The sequence below is a fragment of the Ambystoma mexicanum genome, chromosome 2p (genome assembly GCF_040938575.1).
Source record: "Ambystoma mexicanum isolate Mex_15411 chromosome 2p, UKY_AmexF1_1, whole genome shotgun sequence".
In the NCBI taxonomy this organism is placed as follows: Eukaryota; Metazoa; Chordata; class Amphibia; order Caudata; family Ambystomatidae; genus Ambystoma; species Ambystoma mexicanum.
In genome coordinates, this window is record NC_090923.1 from 17526660 (window position 1) to 17545867 (window position 19208).

Sequence of the window (19208 nt, forward strand, 5' to 3'; positions counted from 1 at the left end):
GCAGCACTGCCGCTGAGATATGACAATACAAAACCTACCTTGGTCTGGTCATTAGGGAAGGCCCAGGTCTGCACAGGAAATGCAAACAACACTGATTCATGAATACGGCGAATCGTTTGGGGTCCCCAGCAAAACGTTCGGGTTGGGGCCAGCTGCATGTTTCCAGGTAGATTAATGTGCATCGGGTTACTGGAAAGCACAGGAGCGGGGTTCCCTCCGGAACCGGGTAAAGGAGTTTGTCCAGCTTGACCTTGCAAAAGCTGTCTAGCCAGGTCATCAGCTCTTTCCTTTGTTATAATCACTTCCCTCCTGAGAGCATTAGTCTCTTGACGAGCGGCATGTACTTCGGCCCGTAATTCCCCCAGTAGTTGGGCCAACTGGTCAGTCTCAGAAGTTTCCATAGTGCCTGGGTGGGAATTTGTAGGAAGGCTTCGCGTTCTGTAACGCTCACCTGGCTCCCACAGAGGCGCTGGTCTGGTCTGGGTTGCTGTGGTCTCTTCAAGCGTGATGCGCAGAATTCGGACCACCGATTGAACAGGACCCCCAAATCTTGCTTGTCTGGCCCGTAGGAATATCCTTCTGCAGATGAGAAAGGGGATTAACTGTCTGCTGAATAGTGTGCTTGCTCCCCCCTTTCCCCTTTCGTTCTTCTCTGACTTCCTCCAAAACCCCCGGTTTAAGCTCACCTTATGGTTTGAAAGGATGAACGCTCCATCCTGCTTCTGGTGCAGGGGCGCGCGTTCCTCCAGTTACTTCACTGGTTTTCAGAATGGCGTTGGCAAATCCACTTGACTTTTCTGAGCGATACACCGTAAGTATGAAGATGCAAAAGTTCAAGTGTGAGCCTCCTTTTATGTTGTTTTTCCTACCTGTGATCTGTCCTTTATTTCAGGTGCAGAACAAAGGCGATGTGTTGAGTGGTTAAATTGCCGGTGGTAAAATCAGGTGAGTTAGTGATGAGGGCGACCCCTCTAAATGTCTTTATAATTCCCCAGTAATGTCTTTTGTCCTTTCCCCATAGGGGCCGGGGTGCGGTACTTGCCAAAGATGCGGCGCCGACCCGAGATGTGGAATGGTTCACCAAGAAAAGCCGGTAAGTAATATGGCTGAAAATTCGGCTTTCCTCTTGTGTTCCCTTGCTCACCTTTTGTCTCTTCTTCTCTCCCCTAGGTGCAGAGATGTGGCGACCGGTGCTGAGAGCCGCGATGGAGCCAGGCGGCGTCTCGGGAACAGGTGAGTGAAGCGCGGCGCTGCAGCGAGCAACGCGGTGCTTTTAAATGGAAGTCTTCCTTCAGGAATGCTGGCGTGAAGATTCCGAATGCAGGTAAGAATATTTGAATAAGTTCTTGGTTTTCACCTTTCTCTTCTCTTCTTTCCTTACAGGTGTTCCAGGTTCGAGGCGGGCGTGGCTGGAGTCCAGGTGCAGGAGCAGACACGGTGAGCGTTCAGCTGCTGGGATGCAGAACATCACGAAGCACGTGTGGCTGTCCGGGCGTGGCTTAAATAGCCTTGGAAGAAGTTCCAGGTGAGTATTCTTCCACAGCCCCACCCAAGTAACAAAATAGTTCCTTCAGAAAAATAGTCCCTCCTAAGCCTCATTTGGCTTGGTTCTTCATGCAGCATGGTCTGCATCAGGTGAGTGTGCAGCATGGTCTGCTTCAGGTAAGTGCACCAAACACTTCCCCTTATGAGCCTGGCACCTATGGCGCCAGGACTGATGTCCAACATGAGCCTGGCGCCAACAGCGCCAGGACAGAGTCCAAAGAGCCCCTATAAAGGGCCGCTGGGCTTTTACCCGGGGGCGTGATGCCTGCTCCCGGGGGTGCTGGGCCTGGCCTGGTGCTCCAGGGGTAGGCATCATGACAGGTAGTTGGTTCCAGCGTTCGAGTTTGGCACAGGCTGCAATGGTCAGTGTGTCATAGTTAAGGGAGCGAACCAGATTAGCTGATCGGGCCACTTCTACCCCCAAATATTTGACCTGTTGGGGGGTCCACTGCAGACCGAAAAGGTTGCTAGGCTGCCTCGTGTTGTCCCTCAGCGTGAATACCTCGTACTTGTTGGTGTTCAGTCGGAGTCCGGAGAATCTCCCGAAATTCCCAAACCGCGGCTAGCACCCTCTGAAGATACTTCTCGGGGTTTCGTACAAACAACATGATGTCATCTGCATATAGTGTTATCAACTCCACCCGCCCGGCCATGGGGATGCCCGTTCTTGCATGTCATGCCCTCATAAGATCAGCCAGGCGTTCAATCACGAGTGCGAACAGCAGGGAGGAAAGAGGGCGTCCTAGCATAAGGTTGTGTGTATTCGTACCCACTTGATAAAGTTAGGGCCAAATCCGTTATTTTGCTATACTCTGAACAGGAATGGCCAGTACATAGTATCAAAAGCCTTCTGCATCTATAGGGATATGGTAACCCCCTCTGTGTCCTGAGGGATGTTATCTAGAACATTATAGCGCCTGCAAATATTTGATGCTGTGAACCTCCCCTGCACAAATCCCGCCTGATCCTCGTGCACCATATAGGGCATAACTGGATTAAGTTGGGAGGCTAGTATCTTGGCGAATATATTTGCATCCATGTTAATAAGGGACAGCGGGCAGTATGATCCACAGTCTTCAGACAGTTTCCTGTACTTCAACAGCAGTGTTATGACCGCTTCTCACATTGATTCCGGCAGGATGCCAGTATCTAAAGCCTCTGCCCAAACCTCTAGGAGGCATGGTGCAAGCACTTCCAGGAATTCCTTATAGAATTCGGCCACTAACCCATCCGACCCCGGGCCTTCCCACTGGGGAGGTCCTTTCTCACCACTTTGATCTCGTTGAGTGTTATAGGGGTGTCCAGGGCATTGCGTGTGTCTGCCAACAATAGTGTTGTGGGTATCGCAGCAAGGTATTCATCAATCTCCTTATTAGTGGCTGCGCTTTGGGGCGAGTATAGATCACTGTAAAACACCCCACTGACCTCATCCGCTTTCGTGACCACCACGTCTGGTAATACACGGGATACTCGTACTGCCTCTCTCCATGCGCACCATCCGTGCTAAGAGTTTGCCCAGCCTCTTCTGTTCCCCATATCTACGAACCGGCATTGGCCTATCAAAATAGCGCAGCTCCCTGTCTGCTGCCTCACGATATTTATCTAGTTGCGTTTTCATTTCTACACGAAAATGGGGAGATGGGCTACTAGAGTACTCTGCCTGAAGTTGGGCTATGGATTCTTCTTGTCTCTTAAATTCCCCCTAAAGTCGCAAAACACCACAAATTCCGTGGACATTGCCACTATACACATATAGACCTTGAATGCTTGCCACAAGACAGCCTGCGTGCCCACTGATCCCTCATTAGTTTCAAAGTAGTCTGAAATGTGTTAAACCAGGCTAGTTTTGAAGACTGGGTCTAAAAGTGAGGTGGGTTTGAACCTCCACTGCATCTTCTGGGAGGTGCTATCTGGGATGTCAATAACGAGCAATATACGGGAGTGATCTGACAGCATCCGGGGGAGGATCCGGGCCTCTGTGAACCAGCTAAGGATTGTGTGCGACGTTAGCCATAAATCTATACGGGAGTGCATGTCATGCATGGATGAATAAAAGGTGAAGGACCTTTGCATTCCATGCAGTAATCGGCAAGCGTCTCTCAGACCTAGGTCAGTTATATATGTACTTATTGTACGCGCTGCATTCATCAAGGGTCTGGGCGCAGTGGATGTGTGGTCTAAATCAATGTTGGAGTATAGTGTTGATATCCCCCTCACAGATCAATTGTGCAGTCGGGTCCTTAGCCCTTTTTTTTTTAAAACTCCCTCATAAAATTCGGAATCATCTACATTGGGACCAGTAATATCTCGGTACCCCCCAGCTTCCCATGAACTAATACGTATCTGCCAAAGACGTTGATCTCTGTCGCATAATATGTGAAAGGGATCAATCTGTGAAGCAGGATCATGACCCCACGGGCCGTAGTTGAGTAGGAGGTGTAGTAGCAGTGCTCACCTCAGCGAGGGGCAAACTTGCGAGCCTAGTGTTCTAAGAGATGTGTTTCCTGCAAGAACAGTATTTGGGCTCCTTGTCTATTCACATATGCTATCCCCTTGCGTGCTGTCATCGGGATGCCCAGACCCCGTATATTCCAGCTCAACAACTTACCCCCAGAGGGTGCGCTGTCAGCCATTATCTCTTACATGTCGGTGGGCGTTCTCTACAGACCTGTACCTGCTCGCGCTTTGGTCTCTACCTGCTGCTATCTGTGCATTTTAACTGTTACACCTCAACCACTCCTGTACTCCCCTACCCCCACCCTCATAGTACCCCGAACGTCAACTATGTGACACCCTTCCCACACATTCCCTCCCCTCCCCTCAACAAAGCTAACAAAACTATGCACTTGCATTGGGGCGACTGCTTCCGTGGCGTCCGTGGTTCCTGGCATTCAGATCTTAAGAATTGTATCCGGTTTTACCATCTCAAGAACAAAATAGTGCGTTTCCAAAACACATCATATACACACTGAGTTATTGCGCGGTACTGGACTCCACACACGTTAGCAATTTCCACAGAGGTGTCAGATAATCCTCTATACCCCCACGTACCCAAGGGTCCAATCGCAGGTTCCAATGTGTCCATAAATCTAGCATCTACGAGTGTACAGTCCCTACTGCTGTCTGTACCAATATGGCACCGGGTGCTCAGTTCAATCAATGCTTTCACAGATGGTTATGGTATATCCTCGTTGCCATTCTGCTTCTTCAGACGGCTGTCTCTCAGGCAAGGGGATATTAGCCTCAACGAATGCGGCCACCTCCTCTGGGAAAGTGAAGAAGTAGGTCTTGTTCTTGAACTGCATACATAGCCTCGCTGGGTATAGCATAGTGTAGGGAATTTTGCGTTCTCTTAGCAGTTTCTTCACCCCTATGAATGTGTGCCTCTCCTGCTGAACTGCAAGTGTGTAGTCTGTGAAAATATGGATGGCGCTGGAGCCCAGCCTGAGATCTTGTTTCTCCCTGGTAGCTTTTAATACCAGGTCCCTGTCTCTGTATTTCATGAGACGAGCTAGTATGGGCCGAGGATACACTCCTGGTTTAGGTCTTGCCGACGCTAAACCATGAACATTGGAGACCAGTCTGGGTCTCCTAACAGGATTTTCTCTGTAATTCCTCCACTGCTTGCTCTATGGGACCCTTCAAGGAGTCTTCCAGCACCCCTATGACACGAATATTGTTTCGTCACGACCTCGCTTCCAAGTCTTCACATTTCATCTTGATGGTGCCCAAGTCTTTCGCCATAGCTGTCACAGTGCTCTGTAGTGTTTCTATTGTGTCTTCTGCTGCACCAATTCTTGTTTCCGCTTCAGTGAGGCGCTGAGTGGCCTTTTCCAACTGGGCCGAGACCATATTGACATTGATGGTGATGCCATCCAAAGTATTGTTAATAGCAGCAAATCCCTGTTGCATGATAGTGATGACTCCTTGCAAGTCAGTGGGTGTTGTTGTTGTCGCCATCTCTCGTCCACTTGTGTCTTCACTGTCAGCATTCACTTGTTTTGGGCCTGGTTTGGTGAATCTGTCTTTTGTGCCACTTTTTTTTGGAGGGAGCACCCTTAGGCATTATACTGCGATGTTGGGCAGGTGGTGAGTGCCGTTGATGTCCTGCTGGCTTGCGGGATAGTTCTCTATGCTGTGCTCTTTCGAGCAGGGTCGTTTGGGACAGTGGACCGGTGTGTAGCCGCTGCACTCAGTGCCCACCCGGGCAGTGTGTCAAGGTAGAGGCACACAATGCCGTCTGAGAGCCAACAGAGACTGGTGACTGGTGACTCTTCCAAGCTACTGGGGAGTTGTATACTCGCCACCTCTGTGAATTGTTTCTTACCCTTGGAATTTTCCCAAAAGCGTAACTAAAAGCACTGCCAGTGCAGGTATTGCAGTCTGCCTCTACTTCCTCAGCTTACCTCAAGCTAATTCTGTATGCCCTGCCTTGGGACCTCTCACTTTGCTCAGCGGGGAACGTTGCAGGAGGCCTGTAGCTAGCGGCAGGGAGTATGCCAGTAGGGACAAATGCAATGTGTTGCAGCACCTGTGTCTTGCGGGTCGTTTCTCCCCTCCCTGACAGTGGGCAAGCCTTTGCTGTAGTTCCCCTCCGCTTAGGGCACCTCATCTTGCCCCAAGACCTTAGCACTCTGTGATGGCCAGTGGCCCAGTTTGCACCCCTTGTCACTGGATGGGAAGGCCAATAGGGGGTATAGCAGTGCCCTAAATTGCAGGACTTTCCTTGTATGTCCCAAAAAGAAAGAGTAGCAAATGATGTTGTTGGCGCGGGCACCACTGTGTTCCCCCCCCTTCCTGGCACCGGAAAAGCGTGAGGGAGCTATCAGGGGGTACTAGTTTTGTTAGCGGGGGCCTGCGGCACACATCATTATGGGTTTTCGCCGCCAACAGGCACAGTGCAGGAACAGATCTTCCAAAGTGAACCGTCTAGGGGGCTTGGTTTTTGATGCAATCAGAGGCCCTCAGTTGCCCCTGCCACCCATCTCCTCAATGGCTGCGGGCCGCAGTGGGTCCTTGCAGTGTCCGTATGCTGAAGTTGTTGTGCGTTATGGTAGGGCGCAAATCCTATGGCCCACTGCCGGCTCGATCGTGGTGGACCAGGGTTAGTCGCACAGTCTGTACCCATTAGTATGCGATAAGTGATGCCCCTTGGACTTCTGCGGGCCGTGTTCACTGCGTATCAGTGCATGTTTCGGTGGTGCTGAATCCGGCAAAGTCACCGTTCTTTTCCGTTGCCGGTTTCTTTAATGTTGGACCTGTTCAGGTTGATGTTCCCTCTCTGCCCCATTGTAGGGATTTTATTTAAAAAGTATTTTATTAACATTTTCAAATAAGCAGGCCAACAAGCCTGAACAATTAGAATGACAAAAGACAGTTGTGTCCATCATATGGCTATACAACGTCCTTTTGGGTAAAGGGTCATCAGGGAAGAAGGAAAGTAAATAGAAGAGAAAGAGAAGAAAACGCGTAACAAAAGAACAAAGAAAAACGAAAAACAACCAGTTATGCCATTACGATTCCGGTTCTTTCAACCTTCACCAGTATTAACTCATACTCTGATATAGGTGTAAGTCTCTGTATCCACTTAGTCCGAGTAGCTTAAGTAAACAAAATAGGAGAGTATACCTTGCCTCAGGTGTCTAAAGTTCACGAGGGTTTGTCATCTGAGGGATATAACGCAGTGTTGACCAGGGCCTTCCATGCCTCAAAGAGGAGGCCTACTTCAGCCACCATGTACATCTATGGCCTGGCCTCAAGCCGTAGTTTCCGCCAAACACCAACGCTGCATCTCTCTCTGCCCCTTACTGGACTCCGCGTCATGACAATGCATCTCTTGCCCAAGATGCAAGCCAAGTCCATGAACCTGACAGTGTGTTTATGTTTACCAACCCTGGGGTACATTCCCAGAATACACTCCTGTGGGGTCAATTGGTATCTTGTAATGCCTACCTTTACGCTGGTGTGTTTGATCGCCCTTCAGAACCTCTGCACCACTTTACACTCCCAAAACATATGCATCATGTATGCCCCCGCTCTACCACACCTGGGGCAATTAGATGTCGCCTCCTTGTTGAATTTGGCAATCCTAGCTGGGGTTAAGTATGTTTGATCTAGTACATTAATCTATAGGAGCCGAAACCTAGCATTTCGTGAGACTTTCTCCCCATGGCCAAGCACTGATTGCCATTGTTTGTCTGTAAAAGCTATGCCTATGTCTGTCTCCCACCTAGCTTTTACCCGTGCGTAATCTATAAGCGTGCCCTCTATAAGGGTTTTGTACAACCGAGACACAGGTCTCCAGCCGTCTTCCAACTCATACATGAGCGATAAAAGGGCGTTCGGCTGTGCTATTGTCAGCCAGTCCGGCCAGAAGTAGTTTTGCATACTTGGTAATTCGCATATGTCTCAAGAATTGCCCTTTGGACAACCCCTCCTTTTGTGTAAGGTCTGGGAACTCTCTATAGGTACCATTCTCATACAGGTCCCCCCACGTCGCAATGCCCACCTCCTCCCAGCGCCTCATTATCATGATTTCCTCTGTATCTTTTTTCCCCACCTGTCAATATGGGTCTATGAGGCGAGTAGGGTTGAGGGGGCTTCAGAATTGTCAATGTCCTCTGCCAGACCCTCCTACCTAAAGCTAATAATAAAGGCTGTGCATATAGTGTGGCAGGCGGGTGCCAGAGCGTTTCCTTTAACCACACCGGGTGTATCAAAGACCCAAGTAAGGTGAGCTCCGCATTATGGTCATCTGCCATCCATTTGGCTAGGAAGCCGAGATGTGTCGCTTAGTAATAAAATTCTAACCTAGGCAGTTGTACCCCGCCATGTGCGAATGGTGGTGACAGTGTGTTAACAGGTAATTTATTCCTTGTGGGGCCCCATAAGAAGTCTCTTATTACTGTTTCCAGCTCCCGAAAGAAGGGGGCCTCGATGTAATACGTGACGTTAGTGAAGCTGTATAACAGCCTTGGCAGTATAATCATTTTTGTGATAGCTACTCTGCCCCTTAGCGTGAGGGGGAGACGCGACCAGAAGGCCATGGAACCTTTCACACCCTCCACTTTCCTCAGCGTGTTCAGCATGGGCATTCTTTCTGGTGTGTGTGCTATCTGTAACCCCAGGTACCTGAAGCAATCGTGTTTCCATTCCAACCCCCAATCTAGTGTACCAGTTAGTCGCACATCATTTAGTTCCACGAGAGGGAAGAGGCTCGACTTGTGTCTATTGAATGCAATCCCAGGCAGGCTGGCAAAGTGATCCAATATTCCCAATATAAGGGGCAAATTGTGCCGTGGCTGACAGAGGTAGAGTAAAACGTCGTCCGCGTACAATGAGAGTAAGTAGGTTGTACCCCCAATACGTATCCCAGCTTCTAAATACTCCTGCCTAAGATACTCCGCAATGGGCTCGAGCGCTTGGATGTATAACATCGGCGAGAGGGGGAGCCCCTTCCGTGTCCCCCTCTGTATATCCCATATCGCGGATATGTGTCTCCCCGTCTTAACTCTAGCAACAGGAGAGGTGTAAAGAATGTTGACCCATCTTTGAAAATGAACCCCAAATCATAAGGCCTTCAATGCTGCTTCCATCCAACCCCAATAAGCTGAATCGAAAGCCTTCACTGCGTCTAGCGAGGCTACTACATACTGTCCTGGGCTATTATTGGTCTGCTCGATTATATGCTGCAATCTGTGCAAGTTTAAGGCAGTGTAGCGACCAGGTACATAGCCTGTTTGGTCTGGGTGTATCAGTACCACAATGTGTTTTCAGAGGTGTGATGCCAGCATCGTTGTCAGTAGCTTAACGTCGGCATTCAAAATAGCTAGGGGTCTATATGAGTCGCATGAGACTGCCTGCTTCCCTGGCTTGAGAATAGGAACCACCCATGTTTCTTGCATAGAGTCCGGGAGCATCCCCGTTTTGAAGGCTTCTTCAAATACCTTCAGAAGTGTCAGTGCTAGTTCTTCCCTATAGGTTTTGTAGAATTCGGCCGGGAGACAATCGCCTTCTGGTGTTTTGCCCACAGCAGTTGCCGCCTTTGCTTCCTCCAGGTCCTGTACAATGAACGGTTGGTCTAAGAAGTCGCGCTGTTCACCGCTCAGAGTGGGGAGCGCGATTTCAGCAAAAACATCAGTCAACGTTGCTGCTGCGACACGCACAGTGTGACTATAGAGTTTGGTATAGTAGGCAGTGAATATGTCGTTAATAGTGGATTGCGCTCTCCAGGGTGTTCCACATTTATCTCTGAGTAGCCTAATCAGGGCTTTGGGGTGTTCATTCTGGCATAGCCACGCCAGGAGCCTCCCAAATCTATCATCCTCTGCATGTGCTCGCTCGGTCTTTGTGGTGTAATGGAATCTAGACAGTTGCTCCCAAGCGGCTTGGCACTCCAGCCGTGCCTCTCGGAGTTTGTTTGTTTGTTTATTTATTTGATAATGCGCTCCAAGCCCTTGGGCAGCTGGGCGCAACAATACAAGTAGACTCGAAACTTAGTTACAATGCCTGACACAGGCTATTACAAAACAGTGGTAACTTACAACAAATGATACAGGTGATACAGTACATATAGGATCAAGATGGGTAAGCGCAGAAGAATACCGTAATAACAATGTATAACGTGATCAGATAGATAAGGGTGAATATCGTTACATATCATTGTTATGCAGCCATTTGAGAGCGTTAGATCTAAATCTAGTGTAGGGTAGCGGGCGTCTAAGGTCAGGTGGGAGTATGTTCCATGATTGTGCAGCTCTAACTGGGAAGCTCTAACCACCTGCCGTGGTAAGTTTGAATCTCGGGACTTCGAGTAAGAAGGTGTTGGCAGATCTCGTCAGTCGGTTAGAGGGTCTCCAGTTGATTCTTTCAGCTAGGTAGGGGGGTGCTTGATTGTTGACGCATTTGGATGTGAGAGAAATGGTTTTAAGGAGGATTCTGTCCTTTATCTTTAGCCAGTGGGCCTCGGTCCAGTATTTGGAGATATGCTCTCTGCGTGGGATGTTCAAAGCTGCTCTTAGAGCGTTATTCTGTAATCTCTGGAGTTTGTCAATGATCGATGTTAGGAAGAATTCTCTGTTTAGGCTGAATTTCCTAACCTAGTGAGTCCACCAGCAGCTTTGCTGGATTTTGTGGGGTTTATTTTTTTCTCCTGCCAAGAGTGAGACTCTTTTATCCTCACTCTTGGACATGACTTGAGAGTGTTCTCTGTGACTTGCTATGTGCTTATGGGCTAGGGGGTCATTTTCCCCATAGGCTATCATTGGTTTTTGAATGTGTGTTACACAGCACCCTCAGTGCAGTAGCACAGGGGTGTCTTAGAGACCCCCAAACATAGACTCCACACCCTGGGACTGACTACTGTCTCCCTGGGTCTGTAAAGTTACCATTGACTTTACTAGTCTTAACTTAGGAACTTAACCAGTACAAACCATCTTACTGTGGAAGTACTGGTAGGGGCAATTAGATTGCCCCTGGGTCTGTTGTCGAGGGGGTACTGTCCCGTCCCCCCTCTCCGAGTTCTGGCTGGTGGCAGTGGATACCACGGAAATATTCCACCGGAATATTTCCCAATGGGATTTCCCATTGGTTTTTGATGCACCACTTTTTGGTGCAATGTTAAAGATACCGCCGGTTTATTTATTTAATATAAATTCACCGGTTGGGATTTTTTGCCGGAACTCGCCGCCAAAATGGCGTCTAGGTTCACTTCAGTAACCCTGAACCCGAGTCGAGCCTTTGTTCCACTTTTGGCAGGCTTCTGCACAGAAGCCCTCCAAAGTGGTGCCATTCTGTCTGGGTACCACAGGGGGTGCGGGAGGGGGTTTTGGCACCCTGGACCGAGTTGCCTTGCCAACTCAGGTCGCACTCTAGTGTGATTGGCCCAAGTGGTGAGCCACCCCGCTCACCACTTAGCATGTTTGAGTGACAGCTAGGCTGTATGAATGGGGGTTTGCTGCATAAAAGCAGGGTTTTTGGGACTATTTCTTCAGAAGTCGCCACAGGACCTAAGAAGCCGAAGAGGGAGAAGCCGAGCCGACCTGCCAAGACGACACCACCGGTGAAGCCCTGCAGAATCGTCTCACCACTTTTCCCGACGACAGAGGAGATCTCCCGCCGGAGAGTCTTCTTCCCTTAACTGGTGGGGACAACCAGTTGCTGCCTTCTTTTCGCCGTCCCGAAGCATCTCGTGGCCGCCTTGCCTGTGCCAAGCACCCCGGCAACCGGGATACCACTTTTTACCTCAACCACGAAAGAGGGGTAAAAATCCTTTGTGACCGGAGAACTCCACGGCTGGCCTCATCCCTGGTAGTGCAACGACCTGCAGCCTTCCTCCCCGTCGAGATCACCTCTTCCTCGGGACGACGCCGCAACTTGCACCCACTACCAGGAACGACTACCACCGCTGGAGGAATCTTTCCACTTTTAAAGGTACTGTGTTCCGCCCGGCCTCCCTTGCCACCGATTGTACGGGGTAGATTTAGCCCTCGGCTCTCGAACCTGGGTAGGTCTGGGACACCCTAACTAAACTTTTCAGAACCATAGTAAAACCGTTTTCTACTCACCTGCAAAGACTTGTGACATTGTGTGATCTTGGGCACATTTTCGCCTGGCTCCCTCTAATGCGGGCCCCGAACTAATTCCCCTTGTTCCACCATTTACTGTCTTTGCTACCCTTTTTTTTTTTTTTAAATAATTTTTATTTTCAAAATAAAACAATACAAACCAAACTTGCAGCATTATACATTACAAACTGTAAACATCAATTAATGCCATGTTACTGCACTTCAAACCCCCCCTCCCCCCAAGAGCTTATCAACCTTACAGTTCTGTGTACACTTGGTGTGGCCGGGCGTCGCCCCTCTCGGAAGCGGCAGGGTCCATCTCCGTGCCAAACAGTCCCGTAATTAACATTCTCCAAGCCGCCAGGTTGCCCACTTCTTCCTCCCCACAATTACCACACACTTCTTGCCATACCACCGTTTCAGCCTCCGCCCACTTCTGCAGGTCCCGCCACCATATCTCTATTCTTGGCCCATGGCGTTGTTTCCAACTCATAGCTATCCTCCTCTTAGCAAGTACATACGCCAGGTCTCTCAGTTTCCCGAGATGTTTGGTGTTCCGTGGTCTGGGGAACCCTCCCAGGAGGCAGGCCCAGGCCGTGTCAATGCGTAGCAGGACCCCCTTATCTGCTCATTTCTGTGCCACTTCCCCCCAAAAGCCTTCAATCACTGGGCAGGACCAGAACATATGTGTCATGCCTGCGTCTTCTTCATCGCATTTCGGGCATGCTTGTCTACCTGCGTTCGCAAACTTGGCTATTTTCTTCGGGGTCATATATGCTCTGTGCGTGATGTACAGCTGTATATGCTGCAATCTAGCATTCCTGGACACTTTCTTATGGTATCCCATGGCCCGTTCCCACATCCCATCAGTCATCTGTGCCCCCACTTCCGCTTCCCAATCAAGCCTCAAATCCATCAAGTCCTTCCCCACCCGGGTCATCACCACCTCATATAATCTAGAGATCTCATGCCCGCCCTCTGATATATCATATATCGTTCCGATCAGTGCGTCCGGATCTTCCGCTAGCACCGTCTCTGGCCAAGTCTTGCGGATGATCTGTACCAGCCTTAGATATGTAACATATTGGCCCCCGTGCAGCCCTGTTTCTTCACCCAGGTCTACGAATTCTCTAATGGCCCCATCCTGCCATATGTCTCCCAATGTGGCCAGCCCAACCGTTTCCCAATATGTCCTGATAATTTTCCTGAGCTGGCTGTCCCCATAGTTAGGGCGACCAGTGGCACATGCGGGGAACACGGGTGCGGGCTCTCAATCAACTGGCACATTCTACGCCAAATTCTCCACCCCAACAGCAACATGCATGGGCATCCTTGCAACTCCGACCTAGGGACCCAGACAACCTCCTTTAGATAAAACGGGGCGCAGTCCCTCCCAACCAGCCTAGACTCAGGAGTTTCCTCATCAGAGAGCCATTTGGTCACGTATTGCAGCTGGCTGGCCACATAATAGGCCTCAAAGTTCGGCAGCTTGATGCCTCCCCTATCGTGGAAATTTTGCAGTTTCCACAGGGCCACCCTGTTGCGGATGCCGTGCCACAGGAAGTCCCTGCATACACTATCAAGTTTGACAAAGAACTTCCGGGCTATCAAGTATGGTATATTGCTGAAAAAGTGCAAAAGCCTGGGCAGGACCACCATTTTAAGCATCGCCCCCCGGCCCACCATTGCCAGTGGCAGCTTCTCCCAAAACCGCATACTCTCGCGGATTTTCTTTACCGCCGCCTCGGTATTGTGCAAGTGTTCTTCCTTCACAGCATGATATACATCAATTCTGAGGTAGCGGAAAGACTCAGTTGCCCAGGGCACGGGCAACACCGGCAACCGTTCCAGAGGGACCCCAATGAAGCTCCCCAGCGGAAACATGCTTGATTTACTGGGATTAACCGTTATGCCGGACAACTCCGCATACTTTTCCATGACCTCTAAAATGTACGGGAGGTTTTCCTCCGGATACTTCAGGTACAACAACAGGTCCTCAGCATATAGGGATATCAAATGGTTCTCTCCTCTCACCTCGATGCCAACCAAGTCATATTGTTGTCTGAGGTACACCGCCAGGGGCTCCAGGGCCAGTATGTACAGCATCGGGGACCAGGGGCATCCCTGTCTGGTGCCTCTGCTAAGTCGCCACCTTTTGGATATCACAGATCCCGTGCGCACCCTGGCCAGTGGCTCGCTGTACAGCAGTTTCGCCCACCTCACATAGCCAGGCCCAAACCCGTACCCCTCCAAGGCCGCCAGCAACCACGGCCACCTCACTGAATCAAATGCCTTAACTGCATCTAGGGACACCACCACCATCTCTTCATCACTTCTGTTCCCCTCTTCGATCACCCGGTGAAGTCGCCTGTGATTGTGAGTTATGTTCCTGTTGGGGACATAGCCCGTCTGATCCGGGTGTATCAGTTTACTGATGACCCTTCGTAGCCTGTTGGCCAGGACCGCCGTCAGGATCTTGCTGTCCTGGTTCAACATCGACAGTGGCCTATACGATCCACAGCTTTGTCGGGGTTTATTAGGCTTGGGGAGCGGCACTATCAGCGCTTCTCTGAGCGTTTCCGGTAACCGACCCTTCTCGAAAGATTCATTGAACATTTCTAGCATCGGGGGAGTATCTCTGCCCCATACACTTTATAAAACTCACTCGGGAGTCCGTCCGTGCCCGGAGTCTTACAAGTGGGCAATCCCTTCACTACCTCCTCCAGTTCCTCTAGTGTAATAGGTGTGTCCAGCTCCTCTCTTTCTTCATCACTAATCCTGGGCAGCTCTATGTCTTCCAATGTAGTTCTGATCTCTGCCTGATTTTCTCCCCCTATGTCCTCATACAGTGCTCTATAATAATCAAGGAAGGCTGCATTAACTCCTTCTTGTGTGTCTACCTCCTCTCCGTTCTCTCTAACTATCATCCTGATCGGGGGCCTAGGGGTTTCTCTCTTATATAACCATGCCAGTAGGCGGCCAGTTTTGTCTCCACCCGCATGCTGCCTCTCAACATATTTTCTATAGTTAAGGTTGCAGAGCCTCTCCCAAAGCTCCGAACACCGCTGCTGCAGCTCAAGTACTAGGTCTGCATCCCCTCCTGCCTTGCTACATTCGCGCTCCAATTGTCTCTCCGCCTTCTCTAGCTCCATCAGAACCCCACCCTGCAGGCCCTTTGACTTGGAAATAGCGTCCCCCCGTAACACAACCTTGAATGCCTCCCAAAGTGTACCAGCCGAATCTACACTGCCCGTGTTAACCTCAAAGTACCGCTGGATCGCCTCCCTGATGTCCTCCCTAAAAGCCGTGTCCCTAAGCGCCTCCGCACGGAGGCGCCATGTAGGTATTCGTGCACGAGGGCGGCCATACTGCCAGGTCAACACTAAGGGCGAGTGGTCCGACAGGACCCTCGCTTTATATTCAATTTGAGTGGTCGCCATCACCACTTCTGACGTGGCAAAGAAATAATCCAATCTCGTGTGTAGGCGCTGTGGGGCAGAGTAGTGAGAATACTGCGAGGTATCAGGGTATTTCAGTCGCCAAACATCCGCCAGCCCAAAGTCGCCCAGCAACGTCTGTAGTACGGGGTGGGCCGATCAATCCTATCATCGGACCTATCTGCCCTTGGGTCGAGAACACAGTTAAAATCCCCTCCCCAAATGATCGCTCCCCCCACACATGTGCCCAGACGGGTGCATAGGGTCCTGAAGTATGCAGCAGCATTCTGATTGGGGGCGTATGTGTTAATAATGCAAACCTCTCTATCCTCTACCAGGGCTCTGAGCATGACCAGCCTGCCCTCCGTGTCCACCTCCTGCCACGTGACTCTGAACGGAACGTGCGGTGCTACCCAGATTAGCACTCCCCTGGCATAGGCAGAGTACGGGGAGCCCACCACCATGCCACTCCACTTTTTCTCAACCAGTTCTAACTTGTGCCGGTTCAGGTGTGTTTCTTGCAATAGTGCAATGTCAATCCTCTGCCTTTTGAGGTACAACATAACTTTATTCCTTTTTAAATAACTATTAAGTCCCCTGACATTCCAGGTGACAATCTTAAGGTCTCCCATGGCAAGTACGTTCCTCCCTGCCTCCCATGTAGCGACCCCCAACCGCCCTCATGACACAGATAGCGTTTCGGTCCAGTAACTCCTCATATAAGCTCAAACACCCCTCTACTATATACACAACTAAACCCCAACTTCCCTCCCCTCCCCCCACCCGTACCTTCCCCAACATCACACACCCCAACTGCTGCCCAGCTCCAGCCTCAGAGCTCAGGCACCCCCACATCTAGCTCCGCAAGCACCGGTCGGTGAACGGAGCCCAGTAGGGTGAGGTCACCCTAACGGCCACCCAACTAAAACTATTGTGGGGTAGAGAGTATCGCCCCGTAAGGCTCCCGATCAAATAAACATTCACAATGTCTTGACAAATAGTGCAATCATCTGACCTTCTTTACCGAAGGTGTCACACTGACTATATTCAAGTCCCACGAGCCACGCCATCTTGCGACGCCATTTTACGATTCCCGTATCTCTTCCGAGCCCTTTCTGGGCCGAACTTCTGATTCCTGGGGGCATCCTTGCGCATCGAGCCATCCCATAGCATCCTCCGGGGTCTCAAAAAACAAGGTTTTATGTGCATGGAAGACCTTCAATTTTGCAGGATAGAGTAACATATATTTGTGGCCCGCTTCTCTCAGCCTCCGCTTTACAGACCCAAAGTTCATGCGACTACGCTGTACAGTCAGAGTATAATCTGGATAAGCCGTGATGTTTGCCGCTCCTCTCGTGATCGTCCCTCCTTTACGGAAGTATTCCAGTATCCTCTCCCGGTCGCGGTAGTTAAGGATTTTGGCGATCACAGGCCTATGCGGGTTCCCCGGAGGTGGCCTTCTAGTTAGGGCTCTATGTGCTCTTTCTACTGCAAATCCTTGAGATAGGGCCCCTCCAGGTATCTCCTGTAAGAGCATGGATTCGATGAAATCCGTAGGGTCACGGCCCTCCATCCCCTCCGGTAGTCCCACGATGCGGATGTTGTTGCGACGGGCTCGTCCCTCAGCCTCCTCCGCTCTGCTCTCCAGGTTGCCCATCCTTTGTGTCAGAGCATGCAAGTCGGCCTTATGAGCGGCGCAATCTGCTGTATTCGGGCCAACTTCTTTTTCGAGGGACTCCGTGCGCTCCGCCAGGGTCCTGACATCTTGTCGTAGCAGATTAACGTCCTCTTGGACCTCTCCAACCTTGCGATCCAGTGCAGTCTTCAGTTCAGTAACGGCCAGTTCCAGCTTTGATTCCCAGGCCGCCCTCAGTTCCACAATCGCCGCCAGGATTTCTTGGTTGGTGCACGAAGACGTTGTGCCACGCCCAGCCAGCGCATCCTTACTTTTGGTAGTGTGCTGGCTCGGGGGAGTTTTAGTGAAATCGTCTAAGGTAGGCTGTTTCACCTTCGGCCGCACCGGCCTGTTCGACATGGCTCAGGAAATCGATCGGTTGCTAAAGTAGCAAGTTTGTGTACAGTGCACCTTCACAGCTAGGCCACCGCACAACTCGCCTCTATTCCAGTCCCGGGCCCTGGTCGGCCATTTTGAGTCGCCCTTTGTTCGCGGAGTCCTTTAACTCGTAGCCACCGATCTCCGTCGCCGTTAATCCTATTCTCTCCAGAAGTTCACAATGCGTGGCCAATACCTTCACACACCATCATGTGTATCGTCGGTGGTCAGCGATCCGTCGTACCGCACATATTTGCCCGGATCGTTGCAGGATCTCGGGAGCTCCTCCAGAACGCGTCCTCCTACATGGCTCTCGTAGCCACGCCCCCCTGTCTTTGCTAACCTTATGTGAAAAGTGTTTTACCTAACTGCTCTCTTTATTTCTGCCTTTTCCCTCCCTTTTGGTAATACTTGTTGGAGTACCATCTAACGTTAAGCGCTCACCTCTGGTTGGAAATAAGTGGTGTTAACTTATAATTGTCCAACAAACGATTAGGGAGGTACATATGAGTAATAGTAACTGTGTTTGACTTTCTTATCTTTTCTAATGTGCTAGTGTAATTTATGAGTGTACCTTTAATAAATAAGTTTATACTTTTACACCTAGCTCTGGTCAGTGTTTGCTTGTGCTATTGTACCTCTGTACCTATTATGTATCCTCTGTATACTGCCTAACTCTTCTTGAGGGAAGTCTGACTGCTCAGCCACAGCTACCACAGTGAATCTGTGCGGTGCAGACTGCTACCAAGTGGGTTTACTGCCAACACCTGTAGTCTTAAATCTTTTGCAGTGGTCCCAGAGGGAACTGCACAGGTTTCTGCCTAACACTGGTGTACAGCGGTGGGATCTGTATTGAGTATACACTTTAGAGTACTTTTGAGATACCTTAGTGCAACTAACCACAAAGCTTAAGCACAAGAAAGAAAAAGTCATTTTTAACCTGTCTACTATGGAATGTTATAGTCAAGAGTCCCTTGCTACAAAAACTGCTGATTGTCTAAGACTTCTCTGTAAGCATAAGAATCTCATGACTAAAGGAAAGAAAATAGAGCTAATAGAAAGGTTGTTAGAAAACCAAAGTCTGGAGGATGGTCCAGAGGAACCTATCACTCCAGCAAATGTAGAAAGCAGCAATGATCTTGATATGGAACAAAGTATTGATGATCTTGGGTCAGAACCAGAAGAGGAGGATGAAACTGTTGTAGATAGTCCCTCTAGGCCTCTGTCTGCTCTACCAGCTGTACCTACTGGACCTTTTCCAGGTCCCACATTTAGCCCTCAATACATTGAACTGGAGAAAATGAAACTTGAATTAGAGTACAAGAAACTTAATGCTCAAACTGACAAAGAACTAAGGCTAAGGGAAATGGAGCTCAAGTATGAGCTAGAAATGAAGAAACTGTCTGTTGAGAATGCTTCTCTCTCTGGCTCCTCTAGAAGTTCCAGTCCTAAAAGACCCCGGATGCCTAAGGAATTGATTGGTATGTATGAGCCTAAGTTGGATGTGTTGGATTGGTTGTCTATGTTTGAGTATAATCATGGGCTCCAGAACATCACAGGTAATGAGTTACTCACCTGGTTGTTCTCTAGGCTTCCCCCTGTTGCAGC